The 18,925-nt window shown below is 37.9% G+C and overlaps 1 protein-coding gene across 32 annotated transcripts in view; it reads right to left on the bottom strand.

The window, feature by feature from the left end:
- Positions 1-18,925, bottom strand: part of PTPRD (protein tyrosine phosphatase receptor type D) — a 2,215,209-nt gene that overhangs the window by 209,414 nt on the left and 1,986,870 nt on the right. The gene's annotated exons all lie outside the window — the stretch shown is intronic.

Below are 18,925 nucleotides of genomic sequence, written 5' to 3'. Positions count from 1 at the left end.
AAATCCACAAGCATGACCCACGTCCATAACCTACATTGCCAGCTCTTCCAGCCAGCATTAGAAAGGTAAGGTATATTCTACTCAAACACTGGAAGGGAGCTTAGCTAGATGGGTGATAATTATCTAAATTACAACGTGGCTGTTTGTTTAAAGACCATTTTGAAACATTTTGACTTCCGACTGAGCCTGGTGTTAATTTAATCAACACTCCTTCGTGACTTCTGATGAATTTTCATGAGCCACCAATTCCAAAATTACTCAAAAGCACTAACACCAGTGAGCAGAACATTAGAAATTATCAGATATGGCTTCTCCTTGGATGCCTTCTACAATTTCTGGTATGATCCTGTGGTCTTGCTGAAGTCTAAGTGAGGTACAATTTCTAGGGAAAAGGCTTCATTTTGAGGCCCCCACCAAGTTCAGTCAGATCTGTGTGTTCTCCACCATCACCCCACTATACCTTTGGGGTAATAAATTCAATCTCCTAAATCTGACTAGCAAAGTTCTTTTAAATTGGGCCCCATTTTTCCCAGCCTCTCATGGATGATCTCCTACACAGGAAATGTTTTTATGCCTAACACTGACGTTTTCACCATTTCCCAGACAAATGCTGTCTGTTGAAGGCCACACAGTCAAAATCGCTTTTGCATATCCTTTTGAAACTCTCCCAAATGTATTTAATCTTTTCCACCTCAGAGCTTCCATAAAAGTCAGTACGTACATCTGTCTTGTACTTTTTATTTAGCATCAGTTTACCCCTCCATACAATGAGTTATTCTAGGTCTCCTTTGTATTGATCAAGCTTGTCTGGATTGCCAGATTTTAGAAGAAGCTTTCGTATTTTCAAGTCCATATATGGATACATTACAGCAATTAAAAGAGGATTTTTTACTGTACATAATAGGAAAGTACTTCTGGTAGAGAGCTGGTCAGAGAAATAGTTAAGGAGTACAGAGATTTTTGAATGTGAATAGTGAAAGAATGTCAAAACACTACCAAAGAATAACACTCCCAAGAAAGAGAAGATGCCCTGAACTCCCAGTCCAGGTTATTGTAGGAGAAAACTGAAGGTAGGAAACCGTATAGACTCTGGCTCTGGCAAATGGAGATCTACCATAGGCCAAAAGAAGTAGCTGAGGCAATCGAGTTGACCTATGAATTCCCTGGAGAATAATTTACTATCTCATCAGTTAGTTAGGGCTGGAGACTTTAAAAATATATAAAATTAGTTAACTTCAAAGAGCTACATTTTACTTAAGCTGAAAGACAGGGCTCTTTTAAGAAACAGTAATGTATTCTGTTTATCTGAATGCTTACACATTGTCAGCCAAGCAGAGTTCTACAGTGAACAAGTTGCAGCAACAGTGGTTAGAAATGGAATTTCAAGATCATTTTTCAGGGCTCCAAGGGAATGTTAAAACTCACATATTGCATAAACAGCATTTTGCAAATTAGGCTATGCTAATTTTAATAACCTATTCCTCTTATTTCATCAAGCTATTCTTCATGGCTATAAAGGTTTTGTCAATGTATTTACACCTATAGCATTGTTCTTTTGTTACCTGAAGAAAAAAAGGCAAAAAAGATCAATAGCTGTTGTACCACATTCATTATACTATTAAGCATCTCACTCGGCAGTTATTGACACAAAATGATTCAAAGGATAAAAATAATTTACTTTAAGTGTTCCAAAGTCAACTCCACTACCTTAGTCACGTACAAGTGAGTTTCTAAGGAAAGCTCTAAAATTTTGTTGTTATTTTCCATGTTTAAAACAATCAACTTAGGTTAATAAGAAATCAGGTTGGGATTCCTGAGCCGCATCTCCCAGGGTCTCTTACCTCCCCTTGGCGGTTAACTAGCAGTTCCACCAACATGCATTTACATGGCTCTCCTAGTCCTTCCTTCTCTACCAGTTCATCTCTCTAAAGAACCAAGCCAATATTCCATGCCCATCAGTGGCAAGTGTCAAAGACTTAAGTAAGTTGAGCCACTTACTAAAGACTCTTAGAAAAATCTAGAATTAATAACCATTTATAAGAAATGAAGTCCTCACCATGGGGAGAGCTGACAAAATTGACTTTTGCCCTATGGAAAGCAGGCTAATGCAATTGCATGCCCTTCCTTTCCCTTCTCGGCACATAAAGAACACTCCAGAGCCCCTTTTCATATACACAAGTGCACAACAAAGATAATCTTCCCTTGCATACTAATCAGACAGAGAATGTAAAGAGGGCTGCTTTCTTATTTTTAATAAGGGTAATTAAATTCTATCCACCCCCTTTTGCACAGAACCTCTTTGAATGCACTTTCTTCATTAAATTTTCATGAGAAACATCACACTTGTAACAGATTCAAATAGCTGGAGCAGTTACACGTTGACAGTTGTGGCTTGTTTCCAATTTGACTGTCAGGTATTTGGCAATAAAACTCAGTATTCAACATAAAACAAACTGTGGGAATAATGAAATTTCTAATTGGAATACTTATCTCAGTGGGTGTAGTTTAGAAGATGTTAATGGTTTTTATTTTCACCCTCTACATTTATTAGTGATTTATATAAAACTCTCTAGGCCATTGAATAACATCAATTTTGACAGCTTATCAAATGTTTGGTACCAGGAACTTGGGGGAGAAAAATCAATACCCTTTATTTATACCTTAACCATATAAACTTTTACAGGAAAAAAGCAGCTATCAAAAATTAACACATTGTCAATATGTTAGTAGCTTTAAACTTGTACATGAGGTGAGTAGAAAAACATTTTGTCCTATTCATTAATGTGCTCATTAAGCTTTAAAGTGCCTTACTTATCACTATTCCATATTAATATTCAATCATGCAGAATTAGCTATTAATTCATCAACAATTTAAATCAGACTTGACCTTCACAAAGCCATTTGGTCTGTCATTTTGAGAGGCCATTAAAGGGCATATTACTACATACTTGTGCTTAGTGAATCGTAGAAGTCATACATATTTTGTTTGGAATGGCAGTTATAATAGGCCTGGAAATATAGCTCATTCTTTGAATCTTGTTTGGTGTCTTAATGAAATATGCTGGTATGAAACTTACAATTCCATTAAGGAGAGAGAAAAATGAATGTCAGCGGTTTCCAGAGTTAACATCCCATTGCTGTAGAACTTCTGTAAATAACCCCTGATCTACCAAGGGCTTGAAAGGAAAGTATGGGGACATAGTCTAATATTGTTTTACACGGAGTCATGCTTTAGATATCTGAATGATCGAATAATAGCTTTTGCATAATTTTCTCAGTAAACTAATTTCATTATTCATCCATAAACTATTTTAATGATGCCTTTACTTTCGCTCCAGTTCTGCAAACACTGAACCTCTCTTATTTGATAAGAAACCACAACTAAACTGCCAGCTAAGCTGCGGCCTCCTTCCAAGGTGGCCCCAAGCAGTTCTTCTGGCCTAATCTTGCAGGGACTCCCAGTGAATTCAACCAGACTGGCCCCAAATGACTTAAAGGACTTTTCGTGCCACATTCCCGTTTTTTCAGATTTACAACAAATATTGTTATGAAGAAAAATCATCTCAATTACACCAGGAGCATGCTTTTACAAAAGCAACATTGAGAGATCTGGCGAGTAGACCTGATCATTTAGATGTTATTGGCACTATAGAGAACTACATTCTCACCAAATTGATAATAAAGCAAAATTAGTATCTGGAGGAAGAATACGCGTCTTATTGGTTCCCCCTTCCTTGGGAAACTCATTTCCTTGAATAAGTTTTTTGAGTACTGAATAGATCACAGTGGCTCCTTTTTAAAAGTTCTCAACAAACCCCTATTACAGTCAGCAGGTAAGCTTGAACTCACACACTCATGGAAGACAGGACTATATGTTATTTTTTTTTTTTTATCATCACAGTGTTCAATAAACACTTGCAATTAGACATGTGTAGGGAATCGTGGCAAACATTTCAGTGCCAGCTCATGTGGCATCTTTCAAAGCCTACTGAGTTTATTACCTGCCCGTCATTTGAATAGTTATTCATCCTTTGTTTTGTGGCTATAAATTCGGCCTCTCCAATTTGATACTACTAGACTTACACACTTACAAAAATAGTTGTTAATGACAGTTTTTATTTTTACAGGCCTGCATTTTAATTTAATTAATTTAGCCAACAATTTTCATCGGTTGAGATATGTCATTTGGGGCAGTTGCTGCACTAGAGACACACAATTCAGCTCCTGCCCTCCTAATTTTATAGGAAGGCTTCCCTTATGTGGTGGTTCTAAGTTCTCAAGTCAAAACTGTAACCACTTCACAAAAACCTTACAAGAAAGCACAATGAAAGTCAAAAGAACACAATAGAATATGGATCTACACTCTGCTAGCTCATCTTTTGAAGACTGTAATGGAATTCTTGATGTTCAAACTAATAATAAAACCCAAGTGAATGACACAGTCATATATTGAGGCAAATACTCTGGATCTTCTTCCACTGACAGGAGCAAAGATTTCTCAGTGGCTGGATATCTGACAGCTTTTAGGTATTCACTATATAATCTTTCAGAAGCACCAATGTTTTTTTCTTCTTATTATTTTTTTAAGGATGAAGGGACTAAGGGAACTTCTCATTAACATAAAAAATTCAAAATGTTAGATGAATAATATGAAGAATATTTTCTTAAATAACAGTGATGGACCCTTCAAATATATTGAAAGGCATGAATTCTTACCTGTTAGAGAAATAGTAGTAATCTACACAACAAGAATTCAGTGTGTTTTTATACCTAATAAAAAAGTAAAAATTATCCTGGAAAATTTAAATATGTAGGTCTAAAAGTGGTCAAACAATAAAATATATTTATGTTTATGAAAGTTGCATTATATTAAAAAAAGGAGCCTTTAAACTAACTATTAGTTCTAAAAATCTACTGGATAGTCAATACATGTTGTCATTCATTCCATAGATATTTATTAAAGCCCTCCTTTGTGCCAGGACTGGGTTGGGCACTGGATATGAAGTAATCTGGAGGATCTTTATATTGTGATTGATTGTCTCTGAAGGATAATTAGATTCTTTGTGAGTAAGAATAGCACCCAGCTCACAGACAGGAGGAGTGAATGAGACAATGAATTAAGTGTGCCCTAGCACTTCCTGACATCTAGTAAAATACCATCTTACTCTAACCCAAGCTCCCACAATAGACAAATAGAATGGAGGCATATGACTTAAGGCTTGGTATGACAAAGCTGCAACAATAAACTGTAAATGGAAAATATTCTATGCATGTAATAAAAAAAAATTATCTAAAGAGGCAAGTGAATTGAGAGGGCAATATCTTGTCAAGTAACCTCTTCAGAGTTCACAAAAGCCCTCATTTCTCTCTCTGAACATGATTTCAGGCTTTTTGATTAATCTACAGCATAAATAATACACATCTATATTGTCATGTGACATGTTCTCAAAAGTGAACTTTAAAAATATCTCTAAGTTTGGGGGATAGAAAAGCTTTGCTGTGAATGACTGAAAACACTGAGCCACTTGAGCCTGCTGAGGGCTCCCTGAGACAGGCAAGGGTAGCCTTCTTTTCTGTAGAAATCATGGCTTTCTGTAGACACAAGACAGTGACACAGCAAAATTAAGTCACTTGTTCCAGGTCACACATATAGCAAAAATAAAAGTAAATCTTTAACTCTAGATTAGTTGTGTTTTTACTTCTTCATGTTTCCTCTATTCTAGTAGCTGTCTTTGAATAAATAAAACTCGTAATTGCAGTCAACGCATAAAGAAAAGGCACAACAAAAATAATTTTAATATTTAATATTTTTTTATATTTTAAGTTGGAAGAACCAGAGACTCAGGCTCCAGGGATATAATAATCATTTTGAAACAGTTGTAAAAAGCCCATCATTTGGTACATATCAATTGGCCTCTCATTTGCTTAGGGTTGGTTCCAGGTAGAGACAAAACTCTGCCAGGTATGCTAGCCAATCAAATGTGGATGAGAAATGTATGAAAAGAAAGAATATAAAAAGGATGCTAAATATCAAATAATTTCCCTAGGAAACTCAAATTCAGCACTGGGGTTATATTTTTAACTTTCTGTAATTTCTATGAAGGGCTAAAAATGGCAGTGCTTTTTTGAGCAGACACTAAAATACAGTACACAGACCAGAGAACTAGACATCAGTAGACTAAGTATATTAACTCTATGACCTTAAGCCCCACAGGGGTAGGACCTGTAACGACTACCCCAAATAGCTTGTCTAAGAGATGGGACAGATCAGCATTTCAGAGGCTGGCTGGAGTATCTGCTACTTTGTTGAAGAGCAAATGAGTTTTTGAGCTAACAATCTTTCAGAGTAAACCACACTATCAGGCTACAAACAAGAACCATTTCTTCCCAGAGTACAGTTCCTGAAGGGAGAGGGGTGAGGGCGAAGGACGTATGTGTCATTCTTTTCTTAAAGAATATGAAGCTTTTATTTTCACATTCCAGATGGTGGCACGACAAGATTGGTGCCGTTTTGACATCATGACCATATTATTCAAAATCAACGTTCCTTCAAGTGAACTGAATAAGTGACTGAAAACAGAAAAATAAAAAGAAATAAAAGCCAAGATTTCCTGGCAAAGTTGGGCCCTAGGCCATTATCAAAATGATATTCATATGAGTAAAATTGGAAAAAAATTATATAAATAAAGTGGTTTCTAATTATGAGTCAAAGGTACTCAAAGTCAGAAAGGAATTATCCAAAGCAGGAGAAAAGTGGCAGATAATAAATGCTATTTCAAATGGAATTTTTAATAAATATAAGATCTGGCCCCCAAAAAGTAATTATGAACACGATGCAGTGACTTTTTAGGCCTGGATCCTCTTTGCAAGTTATTAGGTACAGATGGTATGCTTGTCTTAATATGGCTATAAATCAATCAGAGGAGCTTTTATCTCGGAATGGAATTAGGTATCTCTTAAGAGCAGTTACTGGGTTCAGGGGGCTCCAAAGACTTCTCCTAGAATTATGCCATGCCAGAATAGAAAACGGGATGTTGATAAGCTGATAGGAGCCTCATTAGCAGCTACTACACATTCAGCACACTAACCAGATACCCACAGTGCATTCCAGAGCAAAGCACCGTTTTCTGAAACATTCTTCACATGCTCAGGAGGCACTCTTGGCACAGAATGAAGCACACTTGTTTAGAAGCTATGGATGCAATTACACTACAAATCATGAAGTCATGTCTACAGAGCAGGACACAGATCCAGTTATATTTCATTAGCATTTGCGTGGATGTGGTGGCTGCAATTTCACATGGCATTAACTCAGTTAAACCTCTTTGTTAATAGTGTTTTACCTTGGCAAATGATCACATTCTTTGTGATCTAAAGTCAGATAAATCCCCAGGGGTGGGTGGGAAATATCCTCCCCTCTCTAGAAACACTGTTAATACTAGAATATTTAAGTAAATATTTAGGACCCAGGTTTATGCTTTTTTTCCCCCTTCTCAGAAACGCAAATCTCATTAAGATAATAAAATCCAATAAGCATCCACTTCCGCAAATCTAATTTCTTTCCATTAATTTTTATAAAAGAGCACGCGTCACGATACTTTGTGCATCATCCAACTTTTTGCCTTATTTTGAAGATTAAGATAATTAATCACTTTACGCTTATATTGAAATCCCAATGTGAATTTTTTAAGAAAAAAATCAAAGTACAAACGTACAATGAAACTGAAGTTCAAAAATTGGATTCCTGTGTTTTCAGAAAGAGAGACATAAAGTCAGAAATAGTAAACACAGAAGGAGAATTGGGTTTGGCTCCTGACTCCATTATTTTTGGCTTTGTAAAAGTTGGGAATTCTAATGAGCTCAAATCAAAGAAGGCCAAGAAAAACATTCATCCTGGCTGCCTCACTGTGTTGTGTTGAATATAAATAAAAATAAAAATTTAAGCCATCAAATGTTATATAAAACAGAAAACTGGAATGGACTGTATGGTAAATTGGAATCGGAGGTACTGGCATGAACTTCTGGTTTTAAAAATATACACATTGATATAGAAATGAATATAACTGCAAATGAGTGTGCACACACACACAGACATCCCCTCTTTATATAAACTTAGCAAAGTATCTCCCCCTGCTCTGTGATTCAAGAGTGGCATTACAGGATAGCAATGGCCACACCTAACATCCAGATCTGTTTTCTAAATATGATTCTCTAGTAAAAAGAAATAGAGCTCCTTGGAGAAATGCCTGGTTCCATACAGCATGGGACAAGGAAAGGTCCTGGGTTTGATACCAGTCAAGGGCACATGCCCAGGTTGCAGGTTCAATCCCCAGGAGAGGGCGTGCAGGAGGCAGCCGTTCAATGATTCTCATCATTGATGTTTCTATCTTTCTCTCCCTCTCCATTCCTCTCTGGAATCAATAAAATATATATTAAAAAAAAAAAGACTGAGAAAATACCCCAGATTGAAAATGCCAAGTGAAAACACCAAATATTATATAAATCGTTTCACTGTAAATAATGAAAACTACAAGAGCATATAAATAAGCCTTTGACCACCTTATGATTCAATAATGATTATCTATGGAGGTAAGTTTCCTCTAACTACAGGTAATTTTCTATTTATATGGCAAAAGTGAGCCTGAATTTAACACCAAAGATTACCTAATGGAACTTGTTTATATTTGTCAGTGTATAAGACTTTTTCTTAAAAGTCTTTGGAGTCACAAGCAGTCAATTTATAAAACTTCCCAAAGAAACCTAACTATAATTTGTTGCTTTTTTCAATTTTTGAACTTTTCTTTCTCTTTATATAAGCTTACTAAAAAATGTCATATTTAAATGCAAACATAGGGTAGAAATTTATGCAGTATGTTTTAATAAATCAAGATATTAATGTGCTATTCAACAGGTCAGACATCTAGAAAATAACCAGGTAGGAAAAATGCCACCAAAAATGACTGAAATCAGGACTCAAAATTACATGAACGCATCTCTTATCCTTTGCTGCTAAAAGAGATATCAGGCCCCTACATGTAAAATTTTAAAGGCTTGACTTTACTTAATAGAATATTAAACTCAGCAAATTAGAAAAAAAAAATCAGGCAAAGCTGGGGGGGGGATTACATAAAGGATTGTGGTCTTTTTCCTAAAAGCAACAGGAAGGTAAAGAAATGTGTTAAAGGTAGAGGTAAGTGTGTGGGCTGGTAAGTGCTTATAGATGTGATTAGGAGGGTATGTTGCTTATCAAAGTTCCATTTTTGAAAAACACCCTTTTAACTACAGTGTGAAAAATACACTGGGGCAGGGAACAATGGGGTGGGGGGTGAGGGGTTATAGGGAGGCCAAAGGAGGTGACTGGGATAGCCTGGTGACAAAATCAGGGTAAACTTCCAGCAGCAAAGTGGTAGAGAAGATGAGCAAAAGTAGAGAGAGTTGAGACTATTTTTTAATTTCAGTTTTATTGAGGGATAATTGACCAAATAGTAAGATACTTAAAGTGTATATCATGGCCATGGCTTATATATAAATACATTGTAAGAGCTGTGAATAACTTGAAGGTCACATTGATAGGGTCTGCTAGTATTCTGAGGATAGGAAATGAGGATTATCATCAGGGGTGGTTTTCTAAAAATATGTGATAGATTTGTGTAATATATTTCCAGTCATGCCTTCCCCTGGAGAACAATGCCATACATTTGAGGTACCTATGTAACAGGTGGCATGAGCCCCTGCGGGCTGGGCTCTGTCTTTGCCTCACCAGTGCAGCTACCCCCAGGGTGGAACACAGGGCCAAGTACAAAGTAACTACATGCCAAACGCACGCCGACCCACCTGTACCCTCAGGAACTGGCCCAACGGCTGGAATATTAAGCCACAGGCTTCCTTGTGTGCTCTGTCTCAGGGCGAGGGCAAGAAAGGACTGCCTCTGCCTGCAACGGTGTGAGCTCAGCACTCTGACTGTGGATGTGCCCAGGGCTCCCTGAGCACCAGTCTAGAATAAGATGATGCTTATGGATTTGTATCCATTTCCCCCCAAAACAGCACAATTCCTGCAATCTGAAGACAGCTGACATGCCAAAGTAGTTTTCCCTTAGCCACAGAAGAGCATCATGGTCCGTGGCCTCCTGAACGAAAGGGGGATCATCTGAGCTGTATTCCTAGGAAGAAATGCCATTAAGAACCTCTTTAAAGACAACGTGTGGCTATCACATTTTAATACGCTCCATGCCAATTAAATAGATACGAGTTTCCAATAACAAGGTATTCAGAAGTGATACAATAAACCTTTCTCTTATATATGGAAAACAACCCAGACATGTTCATTTTCCTTCAGTTAAAATAGACTGACATACTGTTATAAATTTAGAAAACTTAACAATCTCTAGATCTTAAAGTGACAGCAACCTGACAAGCGAAAAAGTTATCCGGCATTCAATAGTACAGAAAGCCAATATAGCCTACTATTCTCCTCAGCGTAACAAAAGGTACTTTTTATATTGACTGCAACACCCATCCATGCTCCTTCAACCGCTCAGTGATCAAGGTTATGAGCCTGCTGAGTAAGTAATGTGTGAGCCCTCACTAAAGGAAGTGAGAACGCATATTTCAGCCAATGATCGCTAAAATAACTCATGCTATTTAAGTGTTGATTGTTATAAAGATAAAATAATATGCAATACAACTTCGTAAAATATACATGACAGGTTTCATGGGCAAATTATAATCAAGTGGGCAAATTTTATGGGTTTGCAGGAATTAACTCTGAGGAACATAAAATATAATAAAAAATGTTTACCCAGTGAGAAAAAGTCATTTTCAATTCAGTTTATGTTTTTATCACATACCCGCTCCCCCACCCCCTGCTTGGGTGACTTGGGCTGAAAGCTTATAGACTCCCATTTACTGAGAACTTATCTCACATATTCTAGGAATTAGCTCTCTGAATCCTAATAGATCTGCTCCTTTGGTAACAACAGCAATTTTTTTTCTTTTTTTTTTCTTTTTTTTTTTGGTAATTTTCACTTGACATTCGTGTGTATATATAAACTCCTCCTAAAACCCAAGCTACTTTTCTGAAACATGGTGAGTGGGGTTCTAGAAAAAAAAAATCTTCCTAGGATATCAGTTTTCCTGGTAAGTTTTAATAGGATAGAGATTTAAGAACATTCCAGCACATATAATCATAGTTTTTAAATGTTTCTGTCTTAAGTTGTGAGGGGGCTGGGGGGAGGGCAGTGGAATATTTAAGACAAAGTTGGCCAACCCTCACCTCTCTTTCACTCCCAGACATAATTTCTTCCTTTATATTTTGAATCCATTTTCTGGCAGGGAGAATAATATTTGTCTTAATACTTATATTCCACCCCTGTCATGAAGCCTACTGTTTGTTCAAACATATCGTGACACGTTTCTAATTATCTGCCTTTAAGTAATTCCATTTAACCCACGGCAGAGTTCATGAGGAACTTGGACTCCAGGATCCCTGCTGTGCTAATGACAAAATCTGTTTCCTTCTGGGTTATTCTTCAAAGGGCAGATATTAAATGGAAAATTTCTCATTAAAATTATTTATGAATGGTAAAACATGAGATCATTCTGAGGGTGCCTATGTCATTCTGATAAAATATGTATGTGATGCTGGACCCTAGAACAAAGTGAACTATAATAGATTTTATCTATTATAAAACCAGAGTGATTTTTCAGAAGAAATGGCTATGCAGATCAACTAAAGCCAAAGTTGTGCTTCTTTTTTTTATATATATATATTTTATTGATATTTTACAGAGAGGAAGGGAGAGGGATAGAGAGCTAGAAACATCGATCAGCTGCCTCCTGCACACCTCCCACTGGGGATGTGCCCGCAACCAAGGTACATGCCCTTGACCGGAATCGAACCCGGGACCCTTCAGTCCGCAGGCCGACGCTCCATCCACTGAGCCAAACCGGTTTCGGCAAAAGCTGTGCTTCTTGATAGTTATTCTGGTGTGTACAACTGTTTTCAGTGACTGAATCTATACAGACATTACCTCATTTAGTTACCAAAGTTCATATATTGCAACCAATTAATCACAGTTACATGTTCAAATAATACATTACAGAGTCATTTTGTTTTAAATTAAATTAATGATATGGATACTTGCTTATAATTTCTTAACAGTTTTTTAGGTTCAAATTATTATATCTACAATGCATGGCATAGAATGGTAGTACCTTGATTTCCCATTAATCCTGTTTAAGAAGAGAGTCACCATACTTCATATATACTCAGGTTGAAATTTTGGGTACTCTTTTGTCCATCTTAATGTAGAGAATGACTGATTTATTCAAACACATATTACTATTATCCTTAGTAATATGTGTTTGACTATTACTATCATCGAGAGAGGAGAGAGAGAGAGAGAGAGAGAGAGAGAGAGAGAGAGAGAGAGAGAGAGAGAGAGAGAAGGGAAAGGGAGATGGAGGGGAACTGAGAGAGAGAGAGATGAGAGAGATCAACTTGTTGTTCCACTTATGTATGCATTCATTGGTTGATTCTTATATGTATGCTGACTGGGGACCAAACCTGCAACCTTGGTGTATCACGAAAATGCTCCAACCAACTGAGACAGGGCCTTCTTCCTTAGTTTTCTTAAGAAGATGTACAAACTTGGCTTTAACATAGATCAATGTTAAAATCTGCAACTTCACTTAACCAACCACATAGCTGTATTTTCATCTACACGTATCAAGGATCTCAACCTGAAACTGATAGACAAAACTTTTCACACCTTGGCCAGAGAAGCAATGGTTAGGGATCATTTGCTGAAATAATGCAATCTCACCTACTCTTCTACATAATGTAAAAACGATCCTTTGGTTAGAGCCATGGTCGGCAAACTGCGGCTCACAAACCACATGCGGCTCTTTGGCCACTTGAGTGTGACTCTTCCACAAAATACCACGGCCTGGGCGAGTCTATTTAGAAGAAGTGGCATTAGAAGAAGTTTAAGTTTAAAAAATTTGGCTCTCAAAAGAAATTTCAATCGTTGTACTGTTGATATTTGGCTCTTGTTGACTAATGAGTTTGCTGACCACTGGGTTAGAGGATAAGGAACTGGGACTATTTTCTGTTGTTTACTGGAAAACAAGTTTTACTAAATTGTCTTGAGGTGTAATCCTCCAGGTTACACTGAGGGACTTGAATAAGCAATTGTCCTATGTATTTGAAGAGAGTTAAACATGCCTCTGACACAGAGAATATTCTTTACAACATGACAATGAACTTATTGTGAAGAAGCACACAGAAATCTTTATTCCCTGGTTTCAGTCTCAGGAGTAATTATAATTTTTCTCAAAAATTGATTTGTTTTTATTTTATGGACATTAGTCCTCTGTGTCACAGTTTTCCTCTTTCTCACTTCCAGAGCTGACAGAGATTTGAAGCTAAAACTGTGGTCTACTTCTAGCACAGGCAGAGAAAGAAGTCCATGGCACATGTTCCAACTTCACTCCTCACATCAACTTAACTTCCTCCAATGTTTTCCTGTTCTGCCACTGCAACATTCTATCTCATAATAGTTAACATTCCTTTGTAAATTAATTGTATATCGCTTTGAAGCAAGGTGATAATAGATACAGATGTATAAGAATTGTAAATCAGATATTTCAAAAATATATATTGAACTAAAGAACTGATCTCCAAGAAGAAACACCCACACAAACCAATTCACATTGCCCACAACAGTCTATGAGAAATGTTAAAGTTATGATAAACCACACCCAACCTCATTACAGTGAGCTTCCCTGAAAGTAAGGCATAAAAAATGGGGGGGAGGGGAGGAAGAAAAGATGGAGGGAAGTATAAAAAGACAGAGTGGCTTAAGCATTTTATTTCTTTTTCAGGTAAATCACTGTAATTAAAATATTCAGCCCACAATAAAATAGAATGAATGTATAAAAATATATTCAGCAAATCTGTATAGAGCACATTCTTATATTATTTGAAGAAAATTATATTCACATATAACATTAAATATCAGTACTATTTGTTCAATTTAATAACCACTGGTTAAACACTTCTCAGATTCTCTACATCAAACACTGGTTAGCACTTGAAGGCTCCAAGAACAGTCCCTCAAAGGTCTTACAATATAATGGTGGAAACATGCATGTGAACAGAGCAGATTTATGAAAGAATTAACTGCTAAGGGAGTACAAAGGGGTAGGTAATGCATTTTGCTGGGCTCAGGGAAGCCACGCTTAAGAGCATGAATAGAATTCTGATAGCCAGGAATGTGTTAAGGACCTTCAAGGCACAGGAAAAGTATGATGAAGGTGCAGATACTGTATATTAACTACATGGTGCATTCAGTGTGAAGTGTGGCCTAGCTGGGGTGCTTTTGTTTGGGGAATGAGTTGGGAGGACTGTGTAGGAAAACATGTTGAAGCTTGATGCAGAGATTGTCAACAGGGCCCAAATGGGAGAACCCGGAAGGGTGGTAGGGTTTATTTGGTAAGAAGTATGGAGGTGGATATTTTTTGAACCAAGAAAGATAGAAGAAACTTTACATGTTCTAAAACACATCTTGGTCAAGGGAGTTTAATGGTCAGGCACAAAGAACAAGATCAGTGGCTGTATTTGTTGTAATGCAAGAGAAAGACATCTGTGTTTGGATATCATATGGGAAGAGAATGGAAGAGAGGAAGCTAGATACACATTGGAGAAATTTAGGAAGATTTACAAAGTATTTATTTTTTTAAGGGGAAACAACTGTGGTAAAGGTAAATCTCCAGTTTCTAGTCTCCTGGTGAACAGTCGTGCTTAGGCAAGGATGGGTGACGTTACCTAATCCTATCCAATAAAAGGATAATATGCAGATTGACCATCACTCCAACACACAAGATGGCCACCCCCGTGTGGTCAAAGATGGCTGCCCCCATGTGGACACAAGATGGCCACCACAAGATGGCCAGCAGGGGAGGGAGGTTTTGGGCTATCAGGCCAGCAGGGGAGGGCAGTTGGGAGGGACCAGGCCTGCAAGGAAGGGCAGTTGGGGGCGACCAGGTCTGCAGGAGAGGGCAGTTGGGGGCGACCAGGTCTGCAGGAGAGGGCAGTTGGGGGCAACCAGGCCAGCAGGGGAGCAGTTAGACGTCGATCAGGCTGGCAGGGGAGTGGTTAAGGGGTGATCAGGCTGGCAGGGGAGTGGTTAATGGGTGATCAGGCTGGCAGGCAGAAGCGGTTAGGGGCAATGAGGCAGGCAGGCAGAAGAGCAGTTGCAAGCCAGCAGTCCTGGATTGTGAGAGGGATGTTGTACTGCCCATTTAGGCCTGATCCCACCAGGATTGGGCCTAAATGGGCAGTACAACATCCCTTGAGGGGTCCCAGATTGGAGAGGGTACAGGCTGGGCTGAGGGACAACCCCCCCCCATGCACAAATTTCATGCACCGGGCCTCTAGTAGAAACATATAGGGAGAACTCAAGATTTAACATGTAATTTTGAGTATAATTCATGTGAAAGTGATAGATAAAATCAAATGGATAGATGAGAAGACCAAGGGAAGAATTTACAGGGAGAAGAGTATTAGTAATAACCAGATTTAAGGGTTTTAGCATGATACAATAATTTCCTAAAGTAACTCTAATTTGTTTTATAGAGATTTAATGTGTGAATATTTGCCTTGTAAGGGAGGGCATATGAGAATATGATGTAAATTTTGAGACAGAAAATGAAGTTAAACAAAATAAATGAAAAAATAAACCCGGAGGGAAAATTTTTGAATAGGAAGTACAAAATGATTCAAGTTGTAAATTAGCAAGAAAACAAACAAACAAACAACAACAACAAAAAACCCCTGCTAATGTTAACTTAGAATATCAAGCCAACTGCCGAAACCGGTTTGGCTCAGTGGATAGAGCGTTGGCCTGAAGGGTCCTGGGTTTGATTCCGGTCAAGGGCACGTAAATTGGTTGCGGGCACATCCCCAGTGGGAGGTGTGCAGGAGGCAGCTGATTGATGTTTCTCTCTCATCGATGTTTCTAGCTCTCTATCCCTCTCCCTTCCTCTCTGTAAAAAATATCAATAAAATATATTAAAAAAAAAAGAAGAATATCAAGCCAGCTACTTTTATTTTAATGATTCCAAAACAAGGGTGCTATTCTTATCTGTCGCTTCATCATGCAAAGAAGGTACCAATGTTTCAAGCACTTTCATTCAGCACATCTACATTCAGATCTCTGTTCACATACTAGTCCCTCGTGCAACACCTGAAAGGAGGTTTAGAAGGGCCATGAAGTTAATTTAGGAGTGCAAGACTAATATCAACACTACTGATGAACCTGAGAAGAACCACGCTCAGAGCAAAAGCCGTAACATGGAATCATATGGAGCTGAGGGAAACAGATGGCCTCTCCACTTTTTATTATTTCAAAGATTTTGAAAAATTGAAGGCTTAATCTATGTTGTTAAAAAAATAATTCTCTGAACACAAAAATGTGTTCTTCATGTTCTATAATCTTATATGTTGTTCTGATATTTATAATAAGAAACATACATTCTTGACCTATCTGGTTAGCTCAGTGGTTAGAGTGATGCCCCAACATGCCAAGGTTACAGGTTCAACCCCCAGTCTGGGCACATATAAGAGCAACCAATGAATGTATAAAAAGTGGAACAACAAATCACTCTCTCTCTCTTTCTCTAATAAAAAAATAATAAAGAGACCTACATTTCAATGTATGCACTTTAACACATGCATTTTACATGCATATGGTACCTTCCATACTTGAAGTATTGCATTAAATGATTTGATGTATGAATGGTGTTCTAAAGTACACATGTCATAGAGTAAATAATTACAACTGCCCTACCACATTGTATCAGGTAAAAAGCAAAATAAAAATATATTTTATATTGTCTATAAGCAGTGGCCCTCCAATACATATTTTAGGTACAACTAATATTTCAGTTGGCTATAGACCTGCTTGACAATTCATCCCCTTTAACACATACATACATGTGTTGATATGAATATATATTCTGCAGCACAGTGTGTGGTAAGAATAGTATCTCATTTATGAAAACACCATATTTTTCAGTCACTTAACTACAGCTAAATCTTTATCAAAGAGAAAACCAGAAATAGGATACTATATAATTTATAGTATAAAAATACACCCTAAGATGTCTTGAAAGATACACTGGTTACCATGGTCTAAAGAGCTGAAGTAGAGAGTTCCTGACAAGAATACCCAAGACATTCAGATCTAGTGTTCACTGTTCTGCTAGTTTAGCCAGGAGTCAAGTCACTGAAACTAGAGAATTATGAAAACAGTAATACCAGAGCAGGGTATGAAAAGAATATTTTTTCCATATGCTTGCCTTTGATAGTGAACTTATTCTGTATCTGCCATAACAATTATTCAGCACAACCAATTCTGCCTTGAAAGTAAGGTTGAATAAACTCCATTACTGACATGTGTAATGTAACCTGTGGATAGGAAAGTTCCTATAAAAGCATCAGTAAGACTGTAACTTGGGAATAGATTTTGCTCAATAGATACCTTATTTCCTGTGAGCATTTTCTCTCTCATTTACTAATTATTCCAAAAGATACATTTTCCAATGACTGTAATCTCTTAAATAATCTTAATGCCCTTATGGTTCATAGTAAAACATATTTTGTCATTCATTTTTTTTCAAAATCTAGAAGCCATATAAGAAAATGTCTCCTTTATATAACTACTAGAGGCCTGGTACATGAAAATTCATGCACTGGAGGGGGGTCCCTCAGCCAAGCCTGCCCCCTTCACAGTCCGGGAACCCTCAGGGGTGGGAGGTGACCCGGCGATCAGAGGAAGGCAACACCCCATCACACTTCTGCTGCTGCCATTTCCGGTAGCGCAAGACTCGTCTGGCCCTGGTTACCTGAGCCTTGGGCGGCCCTGGCTTGGCTGCACCTTGGGCCGGCCCTGGGCAGCTGGGGGGCTGAGGGGACTGAGGGACGCCAGAGGGCAGGCGCATGGAGCAGCCGGGCCTGTCTGTCACTCCGGCGGGGCTGAGGTGACTGGGCACCGCCATCTTGTGCCTGTGGGCACCGCCATCTTTGAGAGCGGGGCAACCAATTAGCATATTCTGTCCTAATTGGCTGTGGGTGCCACCATCTTTGAGGGCGGGGCAGCAATTAGCATACTCCCTCCTTATTGGCTCTGGGTGCCACCATCTTTGCGACAGCGTGAGGGTCAATTAGCATATTCCCTCTTTATTAGATAGGATTCTCCATCAAGTGACATTCAAGTGTTTATAATTTAAACTCACATAATTCTATTCCTCTATGCTCCATATCACATCAATTTCTTGTTTTCAGTAATAAAAGCCAACATTGTTATAGGTAAGAGAGTGTGTAACAGGTCTTTTTTCATTTTCCACTACATTCTGTTAAAAAAAAACACACCCAAATACAAAAAAATAAAGATTATTAATTCCTAAAAGATTAACAACAAGGATACAAGACTGACAATTACTTAGCAGACTGAAGAACCAGTAGTAATAAATGGCTTTAGTTCCCAACCTGTGTGGAATCGTTTTCAATCACTTCACTACGAAGCCAAAATCATTAATTGGCATTCCCTGAAAACTGCTAACATTTCTGCAGAATTTATAGCTGTAATAATTCAAATTTCCAAGCATAATGAAGATCCCCCAAAAGTTGACTTTGAGTGCCACTCAAAGCAACAACTCTTTTTGCCTGAAACAAACATGCACAGATTTCATTGAAACACCATCGGCAGAATCAACAAATAGATCAAACTAGAAATGGGATCCAGTCAGCCTTTTCCAAATAAAGAGAAGACCATGTATTGAACTAAGCAAATATGGATAAAATAATGCATATTGAGATTTGGGTAGATTGTACTTCAATTGTAACTAAGACCTAAGTTGAAGA

Source organism: Plecotus auritus, assembly GCF_963455305.1.
Source record: "Plecotus auritus genome assembly, chromosome: 5".
Lineage (NCBI taxonomy): Eukaryota > Metazoa > Chordata > Mammalia > Chiroptera > Vespertilionidae > Plecotus > Plecotus auritus.
Note: the sequence above shows the minus strand (reverse complement) of the source record. Positions and strands in the feature narration are given on the sequence as shown.